The sequence below is a fragment of the Sander lucioperca genome, chromosome 18 (genome assembly GCF_008315115.2).
Source record: "Sander lucioperca isolate FBNREF2018 chromosome 18, SLUC_FBN_1.2, whole genome shotgun sequence".
In the NCBI taxonomy this organism is placed as follows: Eukaryota; Metazoa; Chordata; class Actinopteri; order Perciformes; family Percidae; genus Sander; species Sander lucioperca.
The window spans coordinates 1,276,449-1,302,825 of NC_050190.1; positions in this window are offsets into that span (position 1 = coordinate 1,276,449).

Sequence of the window (26,377 nt, forward strand, 5' to 3'; positions counted from 1 at the left end):
TCTGATAAGCCGGTGGGGGTACATCAGACATGAAATGTTGGGAGCCATTGGTCTAGCAAAGTACTCATTGTATTGAATCTTAACTTCTCTCCTGCGCAGTCAGCTTGTCACAAAACCAGGCCACAATCAATTGGACTCATCTGATGACTTCAGCCTGGAGTTTAGCCTGACTTTCCTCTCAAACAAGGAAGGGCAGCTGTCAGTTTTGCTGGTGGTAAGGAGTGACCAGATCAAAGTCAATTACTAGGCTGAGGGAGGTATGGGTGGATGAATAGATGAATGGAAGGATGGATGGCTGATAGGGAGGCTATAGGTTTGGGAATCGTTGAGTACCCCTGTTTATGTAGTTGTTGTTGTTGTGTTGGTTGTGTATCAGGTGGCGTTGTTGCGGCATGGCTGCTAGGACCTGACCGCTGAGCGAAGACGTCAGTCAGTGGACACTGACAGCAACGGATAAGAGCTCGGAGGGACAGAGCGGCAGATGAGAGGATGGACTTTGACCTTCCCCCTATCCGTTTAATCCACCCCCCCACCCCTTCCTGTTTCCCAAAAACAACACAAAGTGATTGGTGAGTCACTACGGGTCTTTGCCCAGAGTGCTTCGCATGGAGGATACAGTGGCCTGATGGGAGAGCAAGCTGTGGTCTCTGTCCTTCAGAGAACAAATAGATAAGACAAAGCAGCACATGTAGGGAAACAGATGGAGAGAAGAGAGAGATACACAGAGGGAGAGGACGCTCAAATATGACTGTTGATATGTTGGAGTCAAACACAACAAGACATTTGACCCTGGCACTACCCGCACTGGGAGGCGGCACGGTTCATTAGTCTGTGCAAATACGTGTTGGACTGAAGGAAGCAAAGCAAAGCTTATTCATATACTTATTTATATATAGGAACAAAATAGTCTACCATAGTCTACCAATGTTGTGATGGCAGTAGTAAAAAAAAGCAGAGGGACTGTCAGAAGTGGAATTTATTTTTATTTTGGTGTTAGAGGAAAAGGTTGAGGGATCACCAAAATGATTTCAATTCAGTGGTTGATTAACTTTGATAAGCCCACTGCTAAAAAAAAAAAAAAAAAAAAAAGCATTACATAATGTAACACTAGGAGGCCAGATGTGACCATTTAACAGATTACTAACATGGGAAAAAGAGAAAGAAGAAACTGTGTAATCATTCTTGCATCTAGTGTTGAAGCAGATGTGTGACCTAGACAGTAGATGCTAGCTAGGGCAGGGCCTCCCAAACACAATCCTGACTCCATCCATAATCCCTGGCCCTGATCGCAAGAGGCCTGGTGGGCCAGGCTCCTAATGGGATCCAGATTGGGGCAAGTGTCACCGTGGAATTCAACGGAGGGGGGAAACCGAGGAGGTTGGCTTCATCTTCTGCCAAGTCCAGCAGCTTAGCAGTGTCAAGTCAGCAGAACTCTGCAGACGCTGTAGCTCCGTCCAAACCCACTCCTGGTTCTGCAGCCTGGGGTGGTCCCATTCTATTCGAAATCTCTGATGCAGGGCTCCTCAAATGCCCCCTGGCATTAGATCAATCATTGTGTGAACCCCACCCACAACTTGATCGGTAATCACATGAAGAACTAACCCAGGGCCTTTAACCAGAATCAGAAGAAGAAAGATAAGAACACTGAAGGTATTGATACTTATCATATTGAGCCGAAGGACATAATTTCAGCTTTAACATTCATTCACCAGTCATGCAGGGAGACAGATTGTTTCTCCCACTGTCAGTGTCCTCAGTAGACCTGACTGTAATGCAGCAATGAATATGTTGTTTTGTCTAACAAGAGAGATGCTCGCATTTTCTCAACCACAGAACCTGCTGCCACTATGATTATTCCTCTGCCTGAAAGCCCTGAATGGCAAGCCAGCCTAACCCCTGACATGCTGCTTTTATCTTAAACACACACATGTACATTTTTACTTTTCTTTTACCAGGATTTTATGTTGATGAGGCAACTCACCCTTACTGCACATATTACGACGACTATTATGATGTGTTGTACGACGGGAAGTGTGCAATTTTGTTGGCTAGTGGCATGAGCATGTCCATGCAGAGTGATGCAACAAACAGTCTCTGTCTTTATGTATGTATGCAATATGTTGTGTTGAATTCTTTAAAAAGCAGAGGTTGTTTGTTTGTCCGAGACGTTCAAATCTATCTTATCTTGTCCCTGCACATAAATCCCCATCTGAATGCAACATGCTCACACCCCTTTTCTGGGGCTTGTTGACAGGTATTCTGGGAGATGTAGGACGTAGGAGTTGAGGCAGATTGAGCAACTCCTACTCCTAAAGACACCGCTCAATCACAGAATGACTCCTTGAATGCACTGACTACCACAGATTGATGGCACTTTAACAGTTTCAGACTATTTGAGAGAGTTCAAATCAGCTTCTGCTTATCTCTCTGATGTTCGCATACCTCTTTTCATCAATCAAATTAATTATGCCGACTGTAACAAGTACCGCACTTGCTTCCTGTAGAAGAAATAACAGGAATTAGACAAACTTTGACATGGCACCAGATTCATTTTTTGAGGACACACTTGGCTAATTACTTTCCTTCCAACTTTGAAAGACTAGATATGGTGTCGTACAAGGCTGCTGTTGCTTAAATTGACTATATTGTAGGGAGCTGATTCAATGCCTTTCACTTTTCTTTACAAATGTATGCCAGTCCTCAAACTGTAATTGTGTTGCGCCTGTCAGGAGGTAACAGACGAGATGAGGACAACTACAAGAAGAGAGGCATTCAGAAAACATGGCAGCAGTCTTTGTCTGAGGTTGTGTAGATGTGCTGAACATAAGTGTGTGTCGCGCTACAGGAAGGAAACCAGGAACACGTCCTACTCTTCTCTACACCTGCCTCATTTGGAAATGCGTCTAGTCGACCACAGCTTTACCACAGAGCAGGAAGAAATGCGTAATGCTCACATTTTTGCCATCTCTGAGGGCGTTTAAGTAAATACAGCTGCTAATAGCAAGGTGTCCGAGAGCCAGCTTTGTCCTTTCTCTCGAGGTTTTTTGGCACTTTTTTTTAGCTTTCTGTCGGTTTTTTTCTGCGTTTTTTCCCACTACCACTGGATTCACCACTAACATGAACTTATTACCACTAGTTTTGCACTTAAAAAAAATCATGCTCAATAAATCTCAATTTATATGAAATTATACCTCATTTTTGAGTTAAAAAAAAAGCTAAAATTATGAATTATTTCGAGAAATAGTCACGATTTCATTGTTTTTTCAAATGCTATGAAATTTAATGAAACACCCAAAATTCTATGAAAGTAGTGATCTGATCCTTCACTTGCTTGAGAGGAGCGTTGTATGGAACAACCAGTCTTGCATAAAGTACTTGAAAGCAATACTTGAGTAAAAGTACAAGTATCTTACCAGAAAATGACTTTGGTAGAAGTTAGTTAAAGTCTCCTTTAAAAATATTACTTGAGTAAAAGTCTTAAAGTATCTGATATTTACTGTACTTAAGTATCAAAAGTAATTTTCTGATATTAAATGTACTTAATTATTAGAAATAAAAGTAAAACAAAAAACTTTGATTATGAACTTTATGGCAAAAGGTGTGTAACATTATCCTCATCACCACTGTCGTCGGGGTGATCATCGTCCGTTACCATGGCGGCAGAGCCTGCACCAGGTGCTTCCATGACACTATCAGTCATTATGCCTCCCCCTCTTCTTCTTTAGTTTTGGCCTATGGTTGTTGTTTTTTTGCCGCTTGGCAACAAACAGGCATCAGGTCACCAACTGGAATGGAGCGTGCATTATCTTGGCAATTTAGTAGCAATGATTCGCCAAACGTGCTTTTTTCCATCGTAACAAATTTCTTCTGATTTTATTTTGTAGTAACGAGTAACTAAGATGCGTCGGGGAAATGTAGTGGAGTAAAAGTCAAAGTTTCCAGAAATATAAATGACGAAGTAAAGTACAGAAACGTGAAAATTCTACTTAAGTACAGTAGTGAAGTATTTGTACTTTGTTACATTACAACACTGCGAACACGCCATGCTATTTTTGGGCAGTCTGCTTGAAAGAAACCCAAACTTCTGACGTAGAAACTTTGAAAACGGGTCAAATTTGACCCGAGGTCAACAGGAGGGTTAAGAAGACCGGTTAATGACATCCTAGAGGTGGGCTGAAGAACAACTAAAAGCAAGTGACAAAATCTGGGAATATGAGCATATTTCATACATAGTGTAGCTGAGAGAGAAAAAGACTGCAGGAAATGAAATGTCAAAAACAAATGTGTCATCTACCGCGATAGGCCAGCATTTTAATAAACAACAATCATTTATGAAAATTGTCTTATTTCATTTGCATTAATTGCTAACACTACTTAAGCTGAACTATTCAATATTTTTTTTCTAATAACAATGGATGAAAAATGATTGTGTGGTAGTGACAAACCCACAGAGAATCATCAGCACCTCTGCAGGTCCTTAACCTCTGCACAGCGTTTTAGCATCTTCTCACTTGATTGGTTTGGTTTTATGGCTGCAAACGAGTCCCACAGCTTTTATCCTTGTTTTCAGCAGCAGCACGCAGCTGTTTTCATTAAAAAAAGAAATGAAATAAAAACTCAGATAAGCCACTGTAGCTATGCCTGCTCAGCAGTAAACAGCAGACAGCCACGAGTCTAGCTGGTGAACATAGATGAGCATTTAGCAGCTAACGAGACGGATATTTTCCTCAGGAGTTGGTGGAGACCAAAACAAAGCAAAATACAATACCTGAAAAAGAAAAATGCAAGACATCTAAATGAAAGCAGATATTTTATGTAATTGTAGGCCTTAAAGATAGACTTCCAGAACACACTGAGAATGCTGAGGGTTTGTGTACACTGGGTAATTATTTGTCTGGATTTTGAATTTGCGTAATCATTTAACAATTTTACATAGTGTTCATAAGAGACAAATCTTACATATTGTATATTACAGTTTGTGTAAAGTCTGCAGTGAGCTCGCTGCACACTGAGTCAGAATCACGTCACTTTGCTCCACAGTCACTCTATACTGCAAGGTGTTCCCACTGAACATCCTCAATCCATCACCTTAATAGTGTCAACGCTCCAATATTTATGCAGGGAATAAAGCATATTAACATGCTAACAGTTAAGAAGGCTGATTATGATGAAGTGTGTTCATATCTCCATGAATAACCGAGAGTGAGGAAACCCGGGAAACCTAATGGATGACAGAAGTGTGTGTTGGTGTTTATTCATAAAGAGACTTTTCTGAAGACTGAGGGAAGTTTACATTCATACTGTGGACTCTGAAGCTTCGAATCATATGGGTTGTCTTTGTCCTGCACTAGCAGTGTACAAACGAGCTGTGTGTGTGTGTGTGTGTGTGTGTGTGTGTGTGTGTGTGTGTGTGTGTGTGTGTGTGTGTGTGTGTGTGTGCGTGTATGTGTGTTTGCGCAAAGCAGCATTCCGTAGCCTTTCCCCACCTCTCCTCCTCACTCCAGAGCCTCCTAATAAAGCATCAGTTAAAAAGTGAATGGATCAATTAGGCAATTTATCCAGCTAATCTTTGGCAGTGCCCACCTTTTTTGATGATGCCAACAAAGTGACTGAAAACATTGTTAATGCATCCAAAAAATAAAAGGGGTTGCTTCTTGCCTTTCGCTCCCAAATGATTTGGAATAATTTGCTTCTCATTCCGGAGATGGAAGGGCGCTCCGTCGCTGGCAGGCGGCATGAAAGCACTTCGCCACCAACTTTCCCCCAATATCTCCTCACTGGAATCAGCTAAATGGCTATTAGGCCAGCGCCTCCTGCCAACACGCTCTTCATAATCACAAGGAAGAAGAGGTGCTAGTTTGGATGAGGTCTTAGTGTGACAGCTGTGTGTATTTGGTTTGGCAAGTGCGTTCTGTGTGTGTGCGTACAAGCCATTAGGATGTAATATGAGGGGTCTTTGGGGAGGCGTGCCATACGTGCTTCAGAATGTGAAATTAGAGAGGAAAGTGTAAGATATTTTCTAAGGTGGAGTTCTATATATGCATGCATGCATAGAGCAGGAAGCCTGTGCAGGATTAAGCTTACAAAGGCCTTAAAGTAATGACGTGTTCTATAAATATTACTGTTACATATAGAGCCAGTTCTGGCAAAGGAAGTGTTAAAAATCCGGCCCTATAACATCATGTGACTCAACAGTGTGTTGTGCAGTTTACTCAATTAGTTTTAAGTGGCCTTTAACAAACATGTTCTTTAATGGCTCCTGTAGTTACAAAAAAAAAAAATGATATACTTAATACTTAATATTCATCACATGTGAAACCCATTTGTTTATCATGTGTGAACATTATTTGTGAAATACCCATGCATGTGAGTCACATCACGTGTGGTTTTTCACGTGATAAGGTCACATGTTATTGCAACATGCACATGTGTTTTTATAATGTTTCACACGCAATGAAATCTTTTCACCTTATTAATATTTATGTATATGCATGCAGTCATTTCCTTCTAAAATGGATACATTGTCCATCATATAGAATGTCATTTTGCTGATTTCTTTTCGATCTAGGGATCACAAGACTTAAATGTTCATCCCGGGGCGCCTGGGTAGCACACCTGGTAGAGCGTGGCCCATGTACAGAGGCTCAATTTTTGATGCAGCGGCCGCAGGTTCGATTCCGACCTGCGGCCCTTTGCTGCATGTCATTCCCCCTCTCCCTCCCCTTTCATGTCTGAGCTGTCCTCTCACAAAGAAAGGCCTAAAATGCCAAAAGAATTATCTAAAAAAATCCCCATGGACTCCGCAGAGCAGAGGAGGGTCTGGCTAGTCCACACATCATTCTGGGATGGAAGAGAAACCTGCTCTGGTTTATTTGCATTTCTTTAAACCAATCACAATCGTCATGGGCAGCGCTAAGCTCCGTACAGAACTGCTGCAAAATGAGCTCGGGACGGAACTTGTTTTGGTGGAACATGTGTATGTACAAAAACTCAGATTGGACAGATAGTCTAGCTAGCTGTCTGGATTTACCCTGCAGAGATCTGAGGAGCAGTTAACCATAGTCCTCAGAAATCCAACCGAGCGGAATTTCCGGCGGCACCGGAGCAATCCCAGAAGTGGAACGTTGAGGATAAAGACTAGTTACATAACAACTACATTTATCTGATGTCAGCACTATCATTTCTATTCTATTCTACTTCTATTCTGTCACTTTATAACCAAGTATACTGCATTTGCCTGATGCAGACATGATCAACAAATGTGCTCTGTGGGTTTCAACAAGGCTCGAATAAAAGATATTTGTCCAGCTACATTCCATATATATTTAACTCCAGCTAACAGGAGACTGAATCTTTGATGTTAATAATGATTTTGTTAAGAATGATGAATTGGTTTACGTGTAATTGGCTGTTTGGCTGGTGAGGAGGGATTTTTTGGGACTACCAGCTGGAATGGGCTTCTCCTCTTTACCTCATGCTGCCAGAAGACACTTAACAAGCTGGCAGTAAAAATGGAAGGGGCCTGTTGAGCATGTGGGCAAACATAAAAAGGTCTGGATTCAAAGTTAATTTTTCCAGACATGATTAGGCTATTAAAACCCTGTGCCAGTGTGTGAGTATGCGTCCATGAGTGTGCCCATATGTGGCCCTGGATGGGCCCCTGTGAGAGCTCCCATGTGAATGCATATGCACAGCACAGTGTGTATACTATCTTGAGTCCTTATGGCTGAGTGTGTCACCGACATGTGTGTGCCCATGTGTGCCCATGGCTCTATATACGTGTGTGCTTACTCCAACGAGATCAATTATGGCCTCTTGTTAGCCCCAGTCACTTTGTAATTTCTTTGTCAAAGGAGATATAGTGGTGGAGGGAGGGGGGATGCTAGGGGGGTGGGGGTACAGACAGAACCAGAAAAATATGTTGCCTATCTTTACGTCACTGCAAACACACACACACACACACACACACACACACACACACACACACACAGCCACCAGGTGGATACTGTGTGTGTGTGTGTGTGTGTGTGTGTGTGTGTGTGTGTAATGTTGTGTAAGTATACATTTAGAAACAGCAAAGAGGAAAGAATAATGCATTTTTATTCCGAATTGTGTTTTTCTGCAGTGTGCAGCAGATACATGGCAAGGTAATTTAAGTGGGATTTCTATCTAGAAACCTTCAACCTTTATGTTTTTATAGAGAACCATGCCATGTCGACACATTTTAGGTAAGGTATAATAAACCCAAAAGTCAAAAGATAAAAGAAACTATATTTCCAAATTTGTATCTCCTTTAGAAAGTTTAAAGAAAGCAGATATAAACTTCAAGTAACGGTGCACTGCAGTCATCCTGACTGTTTAAACTCCTCAGTAGCCAGAATCAGCTCTGCAATATCAATCTGATTAGCTGAAGACAGGGGATCCTGAGATTTTAACTCTAAACACCTCTGCACGGATAAATCTGCGTTTTGACATGGACTCAATTATGAGGGGGGAGCTAATCCCGGAGACCCTTTTAACCCGGAATGTACCGCGGGGCCAGGAATAACCATGCTCCTGAGCTAGGAAATCAAAGACAGGTAATTAAAATCATAATGGTCCTGGTTAAGATGATTATCGTCGGGGCTCCAGATAAGGCAACCTCCAGCAGATTTCTGCCCTTTTTAAATATTTATAGAATACGATTAGTCCGCGGGGCCAGAGCCGGGTTAAAAGATTTAAGGATGACTTGCAGATCAAGAGATGGAAAATAAGCATCTTAACATGGCGAGGAAAGGAGGTTAGAAAATGAAGAGGAGAGAGAGATGGAGTGATCAGGTGTGTGTGTGTGTGTGTGTGTGTGTGTGTGTGTGTGTGTGTGTGTGTGTGTGTGTGTGTGTGTGTGTGTTTAGAGGAGCCAGGTGTGCGTCCCTAAGGCCAGGGCTCAGGTTTGAACAGGACTAACACAGAGGAAGAGTCTGTAGGGCAGAGATTGGATTATAATCAGGCACGAGGAGGGTCACACACACACACACACACACACACACACACACACAAACACATGAACACACAGCTGTATTGCTTTACTCATTGTATGCATTTCTTTATTTTCTACAATAAAAGTCCACATTATATATGTTCAATAGGTGAAAGAAACAGCCAGAGTCAAGCGGGAGAGCGAGTGAAGACAGAAAGCTAACACAGAGTTAATAGGGGGCAGACAGGCCCTGCCTCCTCCTCCTCCTCAGGATGTTTCACAATACGACTGACAGCTGAAAGGAAACGGCAGAAATGATCCCTGAGGTCACGTCTTGTCTGCGACCCCTGAGCTCAACAGATGCCTTCTGACGCCTCCGACACTGCTTTTAAGTACTGGGAGAACTGGGATTGGAGTGGAGGTGTAGCTGTAAGTCATTTGTACTTCAATCAACTTGATACAGTTCGATTTGACAACTCCATTTCAGTTAGATTTTGCAGTAGATGCTGCTGTATCATTGGAAGATAACTGGGAGCTGCTGCTGTAGCGTACAGTGTGAGGGGGAGGGAGGGAAATGCCTCAAGCAGACGTCTCTCTCTCTCTCTGCCCTGACCAAAAGGTTGTCATTGAATATATGTATATCCAGGGAGAGTTTATGCTATCCAGATGAATGAAGGCTTTTAATTGGAAGTATGAGTAAGTGTACAGAAATCATTTAGCGGGGGCACAAATGCTTTTAAGTGGCAAAATCATTCTATATAAAGCACACTTTTAATTTAATACAACCTGTTGTGTCTCATCTTGTAGTTTGGACCATGATTTATTTATTTATCAGTTATGATAACATTGTACTCACCAAACTAATTGCTGAGATCTGGGAACATAGCTACAATGCTACAACCAAGTCCTAAGTGATAATAAAAAGAAGAAGATGGGCCAAAGCCAGCAGTTTAAAGATGAAGAGATTAAACCACTTTATCTGGAGGCAAAACTGAAAGTCGGTGCACCCAAAATGTCGGTAATAGTACCTAAATGCACAAGAAAATTGTGAGCACAACTACATAAAGCAGCAGGTCATAATTGAAGCAGGAAAGTAGGTCTGTAAACTGATGGATGCTTACAACACAGGACAGGTTAACTGGAAATGACTTGGATGCAACTCCACAAAATCTGGCGCTTACCCCTAAGACTAAGTGTGATCCTTGAAGTGTACGAGAACTTCCTCAAAGGGTTACTGTGTCTTATTTAAAGTGGCTCTACTGTACAGTATGTTGACCCAAATCACTGTACTGAGGAGTAAAACACTTCCCCATGAAATCAGTCTTAGCACGTGTATGACTTTAAGTCAAAATATATTAAAATAGTCCCTTTCAGGATTGTGTACAAACCTGGATGCTGCACCATGGCTGCAGCTTATTACCAAGCTAGTTTGGGACAGATGAGTGGATGTATCTCTACTTTTTTTGGCTATGTGGAGAATGTCAGTTAGCTGCCTTTGGGTTGACATACAACACCACCACAGCAGGAGAACCTGCTGCTGTGTGTATGACTCACATAGAATCTGACTGCAAACTGACGGCTGTGTTTTTGCGAAGCGATCGCCACCAAAAGAACCAGGGCGAGTATTTTAACACCTGCCTCAGGCCTGTCTGATCTCAGGCTCCGTCATCCCTCCCTCCATCCATCCCTCCCTCTCCAAAGCTCCTTCACGGGGCCTCCAGTGGTTTCTCTCTCCATCTGGGCCTGATGCCAAAGGCCTCACAGGCCTGTTCAAGTCAGGCTGCTGCAGCCCTGCAACCATCCCTCCCTATCGGCACAGATCTGCAGGGAGGTGTGGCTGGAAATAGCAGAGGGAGGGGGCACAAAAACCTAAATGCACACAAAGGGCCTCGGAGGGACAGTTGTCATTGACATTATAGACCACCTCGGCTATACACCGGGATGTGTCAATCAAAGCCTTGTTAGTTACACTGGGTCTGGATCAAAGAGAGCTGCACATGCCTCTGAGGAAAGATGATACAGTTTGACTTTGCAGCTTCAACTCGGTTTAGAGATCTACTCTCTGGCCCGTCATGCCTAACATACTCTGGCATGTGTCTGTATTTATTGATACTGTGCAGTGCAAGTAAAAGCTGATGCTGAATTGTATGGCTAAGTACTATGCTAAGTGCTTTTACATTTAAGTTCCAAATAAAGACAAGATTGACTGTAGTCACTCTTGCTGTCTAAAGATGTTCCCTTCCTTTATCTGTATTTCTCAGCAATAATTTAGGAATTCAATATCAGAATAATGAATGCAAGGTCTTCACAGGTCCAAAATGCTGTACCCTCTCCAAAATGAACCCATGGGAAATCTACCGCAACCAAAATATTATTCTTTTTTATTCTTCAAATCTGCTCGGATCCATTCCCATGTTGACACACCGACCTACGGCATTAGAACAGGACCCTACCTGGCCTGATTCGACTGAACACAACTCAACTGTAGGTACATAAAAACAGACCCTAGGGGTTATAGTTGTGTGTCTCCATCTCCAACGCTTGATGGTGTTTTAAGCCCCCAACGTCGACTTCAAGGCAGCGCTGCGACCGTCGACTTCAAGGCACCTAACGCTAACCTTAACCCTAACCCTAACCATTAGTGCCTTCCAGGCAGTGCTGCCTGGAAGACGATGTTGGGGGCTTAAAACACCAAACACCATCTCCAACAATGTTGGCAGCACTGTGACATCTTTTTCTTCTTTGGTCCATCATAACAGAAAGGCTTTTCCAAATAGCTGAGAAATGCATCTTCCTCTGCAAATGGTGAGAGCACAACTGATGTATCCTGTCTTGTTCTCAGTATGTGAAAATCGTGTGCACGTTTGCATGTTTTTTGGTTTCTGTGATGTAATGGTCAACTGTTATGAGGCTAGGAGGAATCCTTGCAGATGGTCTGACATCAATTTACCTAATGCCTGTAGCACACACCGTAACATACAAGTACCTCACATGCAGTAGGCTGGATGTGCTGATCTGAGTGGCAAATGTGACAAGATTGCTGCTTTTCTGAAGAATTAACATGAATTAATGTAAATAAGACAATGGCACATGTGTTGACCCTACTCATCAACCCAAACATCCTCATAGGCAAAGAAACCACCAGTTTGAGTGGTTTTAGAAAACACAGAAGTTCTTAAAAGTCCTGAAAATCCTTCCAAAAATATTTCCATACTGGAGACTATCTTGTGATGTGATACGGCAAAATCCACCTATCGGTTTCTATTGGCCGCCTGGTGGGCGTGGCATACCTGTGTAACAGAGATCACAAAGCGGAAGTGAAGCAGGCTAAGAGAGAGACTGATTGACAGACTCTGACAGAGAGTCAGTGAGAAGAGGATACGTTTCTGACTGCAAACGTGACACTTTGCAGTCCCCACCAAGTTGTGTTAACGTTATGTCCGCGCCTTGAATGTCTACAAATGAACTTTCAACTGAGTGTCGACGCTGTTTGACATGGTTGTGACGCTATCACGGTGACAAAATGTGTCCACAGAAAGATGGACGGACGGACGGACAGGCAGGCGGACAGACGGACGGACAGACAAGCAGGCGCACGGTCTGGCAGGCGGAAGGATGGACAGGCAGGCAGGCGGACGGACGGACGGGCAGGCAGGCAGGCAGACAGACAGACACCTGGCAAAGTAATCAAAATCCTTTTCTGTGGTTGTGCCGCTACCATAGACTCATAACGTGAAAACAATACCAGCATCGCTGTCACAGCTGGCAAAAGTGTTATGATCTCTATAGGGATTTTGACTGGGTATTTAAAGAACAGATTTTGCTTTGCCTTTTTGATTGACAGGACTGTCAGCCTTTCATACTCACATAGTGGTAACTTGTAAAACCAGATAAACCCAAACCCAAGCTTTAAAATTTCTCTTCAGTCAACTGTACCAAATGCAACATCACTAATGCTGTGTCCCTGTTTGTATACAATCAGTAATTCAAACATGCACTGCTCCTGCTTAGTGTGCAGTATTTCCCTGTTTATTACAACCAATGCACCACAAGGCTCTGTTCCAATTTTCTCTAAACCATCCAGAGTCTGCAGGTTTTCATTCTAACCAAACACTACAGCAGCTGATTTCATTATTGAACACCACGCAGGAGGAACTAATCAGAGAAAAAGTACTGATGTAGAGTCAGTCTGGAACGAAAACCTGCAGACACTTGACTCTGGATGGCACATGGTTGGAGACCACTGCTTTAATCTCAGTTAGGAATCTATTTCTGATACAGTAAGTACAGTCACTTTAGAGCTGGCCAAAAGTCCTCTGAGTTCAGCCTTTGTCCCTCTTCCTGGAGTCCAGATGTGATCCCAGCTGGACGTGAACATTAACCAGCCCATACTGCCTCCATGTGACACACACACACACACACACACACACACACACTGTGGTCCAAGGGTCATCTCCTTCCTGCAGCGGGTCATGTTCCAGATGGGTTACACTTCTTCCAGACTTGCCTGTCTCCATCTGAGGCCAGTGGCATTCTCATTCTCAACGGGCCTCATGCAGGATGCAATATATTTGTATATGTTATATTTGAGGAACATAAAAAAATGATTACGCTGAGCGAGATAAAGACACAGATGAACATTTTTTGCTGCTGGCCAGTTTTCCATTGTATTCGAATCACCAGAAACATTTCTTGGCAACGATAGATGGAGAGCAGTCCTGCAGTAGCCAACGTTTCGGGACTGATTGGTGGGGAATGCTAAGAGAAAATGATGTTTAACCATGTATCCAGCTGATTTAAAAAGCTACTGCTACTGTATTGTGTGAACAGTTAACTTCATTTAATATTTTATGTGGTGTTACGTCCTCTGGGGACCATGAACACCTGTAAAATAATTTGTGGTAATCCTCCCATGATGTTGAGACAGTCGTTGCTGAGATATCTTGATCTACACAAACGTTTTGGACTGACCAATATGACCTCTATGTCTTTAGGCCTAAATACAAAGAGCAGCAAATATGCCTACCATATCCATTCACCTATGAAGGCTCAAGGACAGCAAATATATTCACCACTAATGTGTCGAAACATACATATCTTTCCTGTTCCATCTCTGAGATGGACAAAAGCATCCATCCCACATTTTGTCCTTTTCATCAGCCCTCTTTTTCTGCAAACTCATTATACCCTGCCTTTTCTGCGCTGTGTGTCCAGATGGCAGGGCGCCTTGCAGTCATAATGCTGTAGTAATCCCTCCTGCACATGGTGCCCTCGCTCCGGTAAACACCTCGCTCCTATTGTTTCCTGGACTTCCTTCATACTCCCGGCCCCCGTGGTACCACCGTGCCCACGACCTGTGGAGCTGGACAGGCTTCGTACTGTACAAGCAAGTCTGCCTGACATTCTCTCTACAGGTCAGGGAAAGCCTTGTGTTGTGATGATATGCTGATGTACAATATGTCGGTGCTTCTGTGTGAAGGTGAAGGGTTTAAAAGCTATTCTGAAAGTTGCACAGGTGAAGAAATGAGTGGTTTAAAAAAATGAACTTGACAGTCTTTCTGTTAATTGGATCTAAACATTATTATGGAAGAAAACTAGTGAACCAGTGAGGAAAAGCAGCCCATTGCCAGTGTCCCTAGTTCCTATTATTTGTAACTTAACACTTAACATTTCTTTTACAGAGCAACAATCTTTCATCGCCCTTTAAAAAAATCTGTCTAGCTGCTGTTTATCTGACATAGGAGGACATTCTTGCAAGCTTGATGCAGGGGAAAAAACCCAACTTGGAGCCCAGTATTTTGTAAGCAAATATTTCTTAACAAATGATGCTCGGCATGTCATCGGTATATTTACGATGGCTCAAAGACATGGCTGTGTGGGTCTAATTAAAAATGTGAAAGGGTTAGCAGCCTGCCGCTCGTTGCCAGCTCTTGGCAGCTCTCCTGTCAGGCAGCCAGCTGTTTAGTCCTGCCCTGAATTATTGCCAGACCCACCGCCAGGCATTGTGGGATTGGCAGGGCTGGGCAGAGAGCTATTGTGTTCAGTCACCGAAGGAAAGAGAGAGGAAAAAAGAAGATGGAAGACGAAGCACTCCCCTCCTTAAAGTTCCCAGGGACAATCAGGCAAGACTTAGCAAGTGCTGCTGATGTGCAGAAAACAAACTAAATTGAATTAGTGTCTCTGTTATGTTATAACTTTACGGCATTTACTAAAGCTGTACACAAAGGTAAGTTTTTGCAACTGTCATAACCCATGGCTACTAAAATCATGTTTGTGTTGCTATTAAATCCACAATAATATACTCCAAAATGTTCAAACATGGTTCAGCATATTAGCTTTAGTCCACTAAAGGCCCAGAGTTTTTTTTAATAATCATCATTATAATTTTTTATAACCAACCATATATTAGCATGCAGAAGGCATCTGAATATAAATATACATGTGACATATATGATATATAACCAGAACTTCCCTGGAAGTAAAAAGTTAATCTGCATTAACCCTGTGGAGTCAAGAGTTATGCCGCCGTAGCTCAGCATGATAAAACTATATAAAAATATCAAACAATATCATAATATGTCATGTATTTAGATTAATAGCTTAATATTGGCACAGACATTATATTTTACACTTTCCAAATAAGACGTGATTTTAATCACTTTTTATCAATTACTTGAATTAAATAAAACATAAAACTTTTCACATGACTCTGTCACAGCAGAGAGAGAGCTAACCCAGCCCCCGGACTTGTATCTCCATTCACAATCAATTAGTTTCAGTATTGCGGGAGGATCTAACTAAGCCCAGGTAAACCACAGAAAATGCCATGCAGCTTTGAGCATAATTCATTTGGATACAAGCTTTGCATTTTGGAAGATAGACGGGATTCTGAATGCCGAAGTCCGGAGAGTGGTCTGGCTGCAGACTTCCCCTGTGGACTCGCTCCCAGTGCAGGCTACGCTGTCAAGCGGGTCAGGACAGGAAATAACGTTATTTTCAACTTCCCCCCTCCATAAGGTCATAATGTTACTTTCAACATGACCTGATGCCACTTTTCAAAGGTGGGTCACTGATTTGCTTTATTCCAAATTGTTTAAATGCACGATTCTTGCAATCGTTAAAATTGCTACTGCTATTAATATATGAATAACGCAAATGACTGAATGTTACACATACGGACTACTTTCGCCGTCGATGGCTAGTTTCTGAAGTTGAATTTTATGCTTCCTTCAGGTGCTATCGGAATTGTGGTAAATACGAGTTTCCGACTTGAAAGTTGCACATAAACACCCCCTCAACTCATAATGTTGAGTGGGAAATTCGTGAAATTCGTGAAATTCGATCCTGTCCTGTCAGCATGTGAACACAGTCTGCAACAGTTGCTGTTGCTCGTCACTTTGCTGCGGGCGTAAGCAACAGCAGCACGCATTCAAATTCCCTGTGCAAGTAAAACGGTCACAAACCCTGCCATTCTCTGTGTACTGATGACACCACCGGCCATTTCTATAGACGCAGATCCCTCAGTCAGATTGCTTTCACAAGAGCTGATATTTCTGCTCGCACCAGAGTGAAACCCTCGATTTTACAGGCCAAGTCTGGTACTGTAGAATGTAACCAAAGTTAGAAATTTCCGTGAAGCATAACAATGATTCCTCACAAAAATCCAAACAGTACCTTTGCATAAACTCGGCTCTCATCCACATAGTTGTTTATTGACCTCAAGTTTGGGAGGATTATAGATGGAAGCGGTGGCCTTGTAGCCTGTATCTATGTCGCAGGCGTTTTAGGGCACTACTTCTTCTTCCCAGGTTCTTTAGCCGGCCTGGTCTCTTCAGCTCGAGGGGATTATTAGATTAGATAGACTTTTATTGATCCCAAATTGGGAAATGTCAGTGCAACAGCAGCAAAATATCAGACACACAGCACACATACAGAATAATACAATACATAATAAATAACAAATAGGAAAGATGAAAAATAAAGATGAAAAAATACAGGAGGAAAGAATGTTCCCCAGGGCTGCGTCCTCAGTCCAGCCCTCTACTCGCTCTTCACCCATGACTGTACCCCCTCCCACAACTCCAACACCCTCATCAAATTTGCAGATGACACAACCATAGTGGGACTCATATCAGACAACAACGAAATAGCCTACAGGAAAGAGGTCCAGACCCTGTCAGCTTGGTGCAGGGACAACGACCTCAACCTCAACACTAAGAAAACAAAAGAAATAATAACTGACTACAGAAGGAACAAAACAAACCACAATGGACTGTGTATCAATGGGGAGAAGGTGGAGAGGGTGGCAAACTTTATGTTCCTGGGAGTGCACATAGAGGAGGATCTAACCTGGAGCCTGAACACCTCACACACCATTAAAAAATCCCAGCAGAAGATGTTCTTCCTGAGGACCCTGAAGCGCAATGGGCTCCCTCAGGAACTTCTGACATGCTTTTACCGCTGCACAATTGAGAGCACCCTGACATACTGCTGCACCACGTGGCACTCCAGCTGCACAGCAGCAGAAAGAAAGGACCTGCAGCAGGTTGGCAAGACGGCTGAGAGGATCATTGGCTCCCCTCTACCAAACCTGATTGAAATATACTCAAGCCGTCTTCTCACACGGGCCACAAACATCTGGCAGGACACCTCACACCCCGGACACTCCCTGTTCACCACCCTCCCCTCAGGCAGACTGAGAACCCCCAGCACGCGCACAAATAGACTCCGGAACAGTGTCTTCCCCAGAGCTGTGAACATATTACAGAAATCATACACACATCCACACATACAGACATAAAAACATACACACATCCCTTACCCCCTCAGTGCAATCGGACTCTGCGCAATAACTGCTGTGTTTACTGTTTTTTTAGCTATTTTTTGAGAACATGGAATGAATGTGTATGTGTAGATGAATGTGTATGTGCGAGATGTGCTTGGGTGAGAATGTGCTGGTGTATGTGTATATATATATATACATGCCGGAACATGTTCCGGCACCTCCGACGTTGGATCCGGAACCTTTTTTATTGGATCCGGCACCTCCTGTGTCTATGATGACTATGACTATGAAAAATGAATTGCCTAAATGAAAAAAATAAATTACTGTTTGTGTAGTGTTCAATGTTGTTATCTGTCTTGTTAGTCTTTATTACCCATTGAAGTTCCACAAAAATCTTATGTTCGCATTTTCGATGCGTTTTGAGGTGAATTTTCAGGGTAAGACAGAGGGGGGAGAGGGACGGAGGGAGGGGAGGCACTTCAAGTGACACATGCGCTTGTGCTGGTTGAGATTGCTGTTAGCCTCGTTTCACTCAGGGGAAAAATTTCAAAAAGACAACAAAGTTTGCTTAACTTGTAAGTGTAATTTGTTTTTTGTTCCGTTACCTCAAAATCCCCGTTTTGAGTCGACGGATCCACCCACATCTGCGCTCCGGGATCTCCCACTTTACAAATTAAGCACTGGTTGTGATGTAATGCGTCTTATCTAACACTCAGTGATGAAGTGTGAAAACTTGTATTGCCTTGTGATCTTGAAGCCTCGGTGTCCGGCATGAGCCACACTCTTGTGCGTGACCTGCGCCACAATTTCTTCTCTCCCGGCACTAAGGGGGAGCTTGACCAATTCGTTGTATGCTAAGAAAAAAGTAGATTTTAATGTTACAGATTAAATGTCACTGTTTAAATGTCTATCACAATGTCAGAAATGACAGGAAAATGATATCCACAGTGCAGCCATAAAGGCCAGGGATCTTCAACAGGGGGTCCGCAAATACAATGCATGGGGGCCTCCAAATTATTGTCAAATTTTGAAAGTTTTTTTAAAAGTTAAAATGTCTTAACATAATTTCAACATATTATTAGCAAATATAAATCCCCACTGAGGATAGGCTTACTGGCCTATAGGTAAAGTGGTCATTAAGATAGCCATCCACAGATGCAGTTCATCCTAAGGATTCACTGTGCCACATGTGTGTTTAACATTAAAACATGATTTATAAAATGATGGCCACAATTATGAGGATGTTGTATAAGCTTAGTATTCTATGCAAAAAAGGTAGGACCAGTTTAATATGCAACTTTATTTTATATAATATATGTAGAAGGGGGTCCCTACTCCGTCTCTCTTTCAGTTAAGGGGCCCTTGGCTTAAAATGTGTTGAAGACCCCTGCTCTAGGCCTATCAAATGTGCACTCTCTTGATCAGACAACGCTTCATCGTGCACATAACGTAGCCACACGTCGAATTGTTACTTTTACATATTTCTTCATTGAAAAATAGAAACATGTTCGAGGGGGCTTAACTGGGGCTACGCAGATTTGTGACGTAACTAAAGCACCCCGTAGGCCCGATGTAACGTTGTACCTGATCCCGTGCAGTCCACTGAGTTGCCTAGTATCTTACTTTAAGCAAGGTTTCTCTGCTGTGTACCAGAGCAGGGCCAATGTCTCCGACACGCCCTCCGTCAAACACCGTCCACGTGACAAAAACCCAACAAGCCACATGTGCATATATTCGACGGTGGGGGAAAACATATCGTACCGTGCTCACAAAAGACAGCAAACACAACACAAAACAAACAATAAGAAACTGAATGCCTGGACGCCGTTCGCAGCTGTGACACGCGCCGTAAGTAATGGATATGGATATAGAGGTGAAAGTGGGTGATGGTGTGTGTACCTGATGTTGTGATCAGCTGAAACCCTCCATGTAATCCGCCTCCTGAAACAGGCCTGATCATCTCTCCTATCCTCCCGCGGTTTCAACCTCCACCACTCCGCTGTGATCATCATGCCTCCTCCGCGCCATCTCTCCCCACATTGTTTATGTATAATTCATTATTTTTGCTAAGCATATAGGCCCTGAATGCATCTCACAGAGCCGAGCACTTCAAATGCTTGCCATCGCCACATTCCACAGAGCTCAGCACGCTCTTTAGCTCTATGTGTTTTTCTTCTGGCCTCAAATGGCGCTTTCGAGTCTCAAATTTTGTGTCGATGAAAAAAATTAAACGAGGAAGCTATAAAAGAGGCGGTGTGCGCCGACGACACCTAGCAACAACAAAGATTACCCCCCCCCCTTCCCACTCCTGCTTTTTCTCCTTCCTCTTCTTCTATTATCTTGTTTCTCTAAAAGGGATGCATTTGTTTGTTCTCTTTTTGTTTTGCTCTGGAGATGTGTTCTCGCCGTCCCTCCCTCCCTCCCCCTCTTCTCCTTTCCCCTCTCTCTCCCTGTTCTGCCTCATGCTCTCTCGCTTCCTTCTTTTTGTTTTCAACTACTCGGGGGCTTGTGGGCCAAAAGCTCATAATCATTTCAAAGGTCCTTTAAATATATTATAAGATTTCTGCATTGTGATAAACAACATGTCACAGGGAGAACATCAACATGGCCACACACACACACGCACGCACGCACACACACACACACACACACACACACACACACACACACACACACTCTTAGTCAGGCACTAGTGTGACCTGTGCATCTTTTTCTCTTTGTTTCTCACACATTTTCCTCCTTTTGTTTCACTGAGTCTGGATTGAGAGGTGATGAGCGTGCACTATAAAAGTGTGTATTTTTGGTCCAATCACAGAACAAATAATAGTGAGGAAACACTTGATACACGAAGGGAGCAGAATGAGATGAGCTATATACTAAATGTTTCATAAAAAAAAGCTTACACATTATTTATTGAAGCCTCCAAGATGATATTTTTAATATTTCGCACTTCACTACTCAAATGCATTCATTTTAACAAGATCCATTGTCTCCCTTTTTGTCAGAAAGTATGAACTGATTTTAAAATTTATGATTATGTTTTTATGACCGAAAGGAAGATCTTTTTGGAAATATATCAGAAATGCTCCCCTAGCCTCCAAGTCTCGTGGTGGCTGAGCCTGGGTCCGTGCTTGATTGACAGTTGAGATTATTTTTTGGCCATTTTAGGCCTTTATTTGACAGGACAGATAAAGTCATGAAAGGGGAGAGAGAGGGGGGATTGACATGCAGCAAATGGCCAAGGTCGGAGTCGAACCCGGGCCCGCTGCATCGAGGAGTTAACCTCTATATATGGGCGCCCACTCTACCAACTGAGCTATCTGGGTGCCCTGTGGTGGCATTTTTTGAAAATATATCCAAGTAGGCAAAATAAAAATGAGCAGACATCTTTTTCAACACACCCACAGGTAAGCCAAACATATTTTAAAAATAAAGCAATTGGCAAACTCTAAAATTATTACCCAAGCTGTTGTTGTAGACATCCATCTCAATTCACTGGCTTTGCTTTGCCTTTGACCTAGTATTGTATGTGCCGTAGTTGTGCACACTTACCGTTTTCCTGTACAATAAGGGATTATTGGCAACATTACAGGTGCACTCACTCTCAGTTTTAGCTCCAAACAAAGTAGCAGATAAACTGGCTAAAGTGTTCCTAGTCTTAGCAACTACTGAAAGCCACCATTCACACACACGATGGTGGCCAAGACTACCTGCTCATCAGATAAACATTTGCGCATCGGGAGCAATTGGGGTTCAGTGTCTTGCCCAAGGACACTTCGACATGTAGACTGCAGGGCCAGGGATCAAACTACCGACCTTCCGATTGGTAGACCGCTCTACCTCCTGAGCCACAGCCGCCTTGTCCCCTTTGATCTTTAGAGAGAGTAATCATTTTCCAAGGTCTCTGTAATTACTTTGGTGAGTACAATGTATCATAGCTAATAGAAATGATGGCCTGAGCTACAAAAATAAAAGCCGACATTTAATAAATGTTCAAAATCGAGGAAGAGGAGGAGTTACCCTGCCTGGAGGAAGAGTCTGTCTAGAGCCAGACCCAGATGGAGGGCTCTTCAGCGAGTGCCTGGTAGCTGGGTTCTGCCATGGACATGAAGAACAGCCCGAAGAAGCTACGTGGCGCCCCCCTCTGCATCACACGGGCCCACCGCCTGAGGGAGGAACCGCTGGGGTCGGGTGTGCTGCCACACGGGGGGCAGTGAAGGTCAGGGGCCTCGGCGTACCAGACCAGCAGCAGAGGCTGGCTGTGGGGACATGGAACGTCACCCTCTGTGTATATGCACCAAACAGCTGTTCCGAGTATTCAGCCTTCTTGGAGACCCTGAATGGAGTCCTGTATGGGGCACACACACACACACACACACACACACACGCACGGGTGGATGTAGACACACAAACCCTGACATCTCTTCCCCATCTCCACTCTGATTTCTAGTTATGTTGCTTGCATCTAAAGCAGAGACGTTGCTCTTTTGTATAACTCATCCACTCCTCTTTATTGTGCCGTTTGTTGCTCACTGCTTGTCAGAAGGGAGGAAGAAAAAAGAAAACGGGTAAAGGATATCTTCCTTCATCTTTAATCCTGTCTTAAGGAATCAAGAAAGCACATCTGAGCTAAGATTCATCACTGGATTCAAAGAGATGTGTGGAAACAAAAGGAAGCTGTCATCACCCAACCACACCCTGTCATCTGGAGAAATCTCTGGATAAGGCCAGGTTGTTCATCCAAAAGGCAGGGCAACGAGGTTTCGTTTTTATCATCCATCTTTGTAAAATCTATTATTATCCAGTCTTCAGTTAGATTTCTATCTACAATACAGTGTTGGTCCTCTGGTAGGTCTGTACACTTGCAGTAAATACAGCATGTCCTGCTGAAATGTGTGTCATTAACCTTTTTTAACATCCATTCACAGTGTATTTTCTTCTAATTCATGTCGATAAAAGGCCATGTGTAGAATATATGATGTGACATCCAAGTATTTCCAGCCATTACCGTTGAGCCTGTGAGCAGAATCTAACATGATTAGTAAAGGTATTCTCTCCAGACTCACTGTTCTGTAATATATGGAGGCAGGGACACACAATTCTCCACCCACAGGTCCAGTAGACTAGGGTACAAATCGTTTGATTTAAATAATCAAACAACAAATATATTGTTTGTCCATGCCCTCTAGAACGTCACACAGAAGCGTTATCGGGTCCGACGTCCCTATCAGGACAGCATCATTTGTGACTTTCAAAACCACTGAAACTGTGAATTAACCTGTTTTATGGCTAAGGTTTGGTTAGGTTTACAGAGTGTAGGGTATACGCACCTACAATACCTACAAAGGGATGTGGAGGACACTGACAGTGTAGTACTCTGATTACTCTGAAATAAACCTGTTCGAGTCGTGATTCACTTGGATCTTTAACCCGAGTCTTTAAATTGACTCATGAATCGCGATCTAGTATCATTAACCCGGTTCAGTTGAGTCCTACTACAATTCAATCTAAAATGATAACAGCGCCACACACAAACCTCTTGCAACATTAGCTACTACTAGTCCTAGCCATCTAAGCTGCAAAAAGCTTTATAACTTACAATTTTGTAGGCAACAGAAACTCCTCAAGTCAACTCAAGCGACTGAGTGACAGAGAGACAGTCCCGACCTGCAGACTCAGAGCCGGAAGCTCGCAGACCATGGGATTTGCTCGAGGGCTCGTGGGTTGTCGGGGATTCGTGAGTTGTCAGGTGATTCATGGGTTGTCGGTGATTCTTGAGTTCTCGCACGAATCAGCCGGCTATATTATGTATGCTGATGATACGGTACTATATGCACATGGTAAAACTGCGGAAGAAGTCGCTCAGAAACTGACCAGAGAGATGAAGAAAGTCTCTTTGTGGCTGAAAAACTCATGCCTCACCTTAAATCTAGATAAGACTGTTTCGATGTTTTTTACAAATCGTTATAAAATACAAAATTGCCCTAAGATCTTAATTGATGGACAAATAATTTCAAATCCAGAACAGGTCAAATATTTAGGTGTCATATTGGGACCAAATTTAGGTTTGAAAAAACACATAAAAAAGTTATCAAATACAATTAGATTTAATATGGCACAGTTTAGATACATTCGAAATTCCCTTACAATTGAGGCCTCAGGGGCCTATCTAAATGCAATGATTGTTTCACATTTTCGTTACTGTATGACAAGTTGGTCACAGGCTACTAAAACTGCCCTCAGGCCACTTGGGTCATTATATAAAAGCTCTCTAAAGATTCATGATAAGAAAGGCAGACAATTCCATCATTGTCATATTCTTGTAAAATACAAATTTCTTAGCTTTGAAAATCTGATAATCCACACAAATCTGTGCTTGATGTATAAAATCCTTCATGACACCACTGCTCCCCCACTAAAAGAATTCATATCTTTGGGCTCTGAAATAACGACTCGAGCAACTAGATCTACAGTGCGAGGTGAAAGAAGGATCTCTAAACGCAGGACAACATTTGGAATAAATGCTTTTTCTTGTGTGGCCGCTCGTCAGTGGAATATGTTGCCTACAGAGCTGATAAGAAGCACAAACCTTTACACGTTTGCAAGACAGGTAAAGACATGGCTTTTTTCAAATCAAATTTGTACCCACATGTGACCGGATATATGTATGTGTGTGTATGTGTATGTGTAAGTGTGTGTTCTGAGGTCTAAAAGAGTAGATTTGAGTGCATGAAAGGTTTAAATACGACCTTTTTTATATTATTTATTTGGTCAATGTAAATCTCACTATTCATGTATGTATGATGTATTATGTATTTTAGCTACGATCAGCCTGCCCAGGGACAACGGGTGAAAATTAGCTAAAACCTGGTACTATGCATCTCTCCTCTTGAGGTTAATGTTTATTGTACGCTGTCCCTGTTTCTCTAAATAAATAAAAAAAAAAATAAAATATATGAGTGGATCTGATTCAGACGAGCGAGTGAAGTCTCTCCTTGAGCTCAGAGTAAAGCAAATCCACAACAAAAGCCATTCTTTCACTTCTGAAATAACATACACTGTTCTGCATGTGCCTAGCTAGGTCTACTGTAGGTTTGGTATATAAATGTAGTATATTAAATGCAATTAGGTCGAGCAGACAGTCCGAAACATTACAAGCACCCCTCGGCTCGGCTCACAAACAACTTGTGGGTTGTCGACAACTCACGAGTCCTTGATGACTCGTGAGTTCCCGTGGGAGTCAGTCAGTCCTGCGTTTCAGCCGGTTGTCATGAGTGGATCTGATTCAGACGAGTGAGTGAAGTCTCTCCTCGAGCTCAGAGTAAAGAAAATCAACAACAAAAGCCATTCTTTCACTTCTGAAATAACATACACTGTTGTGCATGTGGCCTAGCTAGGCCTACTGTAGGTTTGGTGTATAAATGTAGTATATTAAAATGCAATTAGGTCGAGCAGACAGTCCGAAACATTGTCATTTATTTATTTTTTTTGTCTTCAAAAAACTTTATTATTCAAGTACAGATACACATACACATTGAAAACATTAAATGCATACATACATACATGAAAAAGGGGCTCATGGAATTTACATTAAAGAGGTTGTAAGTCATTGTTAATGTTCTTGTAAAAGGTTATTTGTCAGTCCTATTAAAGTTTCAAAATATAATTTCATGTCATTTTTAAATGAATATTCGTTTTTCTTTCAGACCATTTACATTTATGGATATAACGTTTTCCAAATAAAATTAAAAGATTCTAACTGAAAACATGGCATTTTATCCAAATCAAAAGCTCGCCTTGGATGTAGCATACAATACTGACTTAAGTGACTCAAGTGACTCGCACAACCCGGATCAGTTTAGTGAGTGACTCAGAATAACCCGAATCCTTAAAAGGAATCGAGTTTGCCAGGCCTACTCTGAAACTGTGATCGGATGTTTTGGACCTAAATGCACCTTGGGAGTCACGATTAACTTCTCCAATTTCATTTTTGTATTATCTGTCCACAAGCTTGAGTTTTTATCAAAGAACCTGGCATTTATTAACACAGGTGTTAATCTGCTGTACTGACTATTAAACCAGAAGAAGAGTCCTTGAAGTGCTTCAACTGTCAGTCACCTAACATGGTCTTTGCAGAACATGGACAGGAACCATTTATGCATGAAATAAGTACCACTTTTCAACTAAACAAGAACACATCACATATCACGTTACGTATTGATGATATCATGCCACCTTTATATTTTACCAATGTAACAATCTACCAAAGATTTGCATATCCCTTGAACAGCTGACATTTGGGAGCTACTGTACAAGCTTTTCACACTAAAGCAAAGATAGACTGTGGATGTTAATTTGAATTATTTTTGGTAAAGGTTTGCTCAGCCAGCAGTGGGTTTGAAGAGCAAATGTCAACCTGGAGAGAACAAGCTTTAGTTCAGCCTTCGAGGAATTCACAGAGAGCTCTGGTAGCAGTTATGTGGCGGGTTGGGCTGACACTTGAGGTGGTCCTGTCAGTATGCATGTGTGAGTGTATAAAGTGATGGTCCGGAGTCTCACCAGGCTTTGTTTTTGGAAGCTACAACCAATTCTCCCTGTGGCCTCTGGGTTCTCTCTCTCCCTCACACACAGGCTGT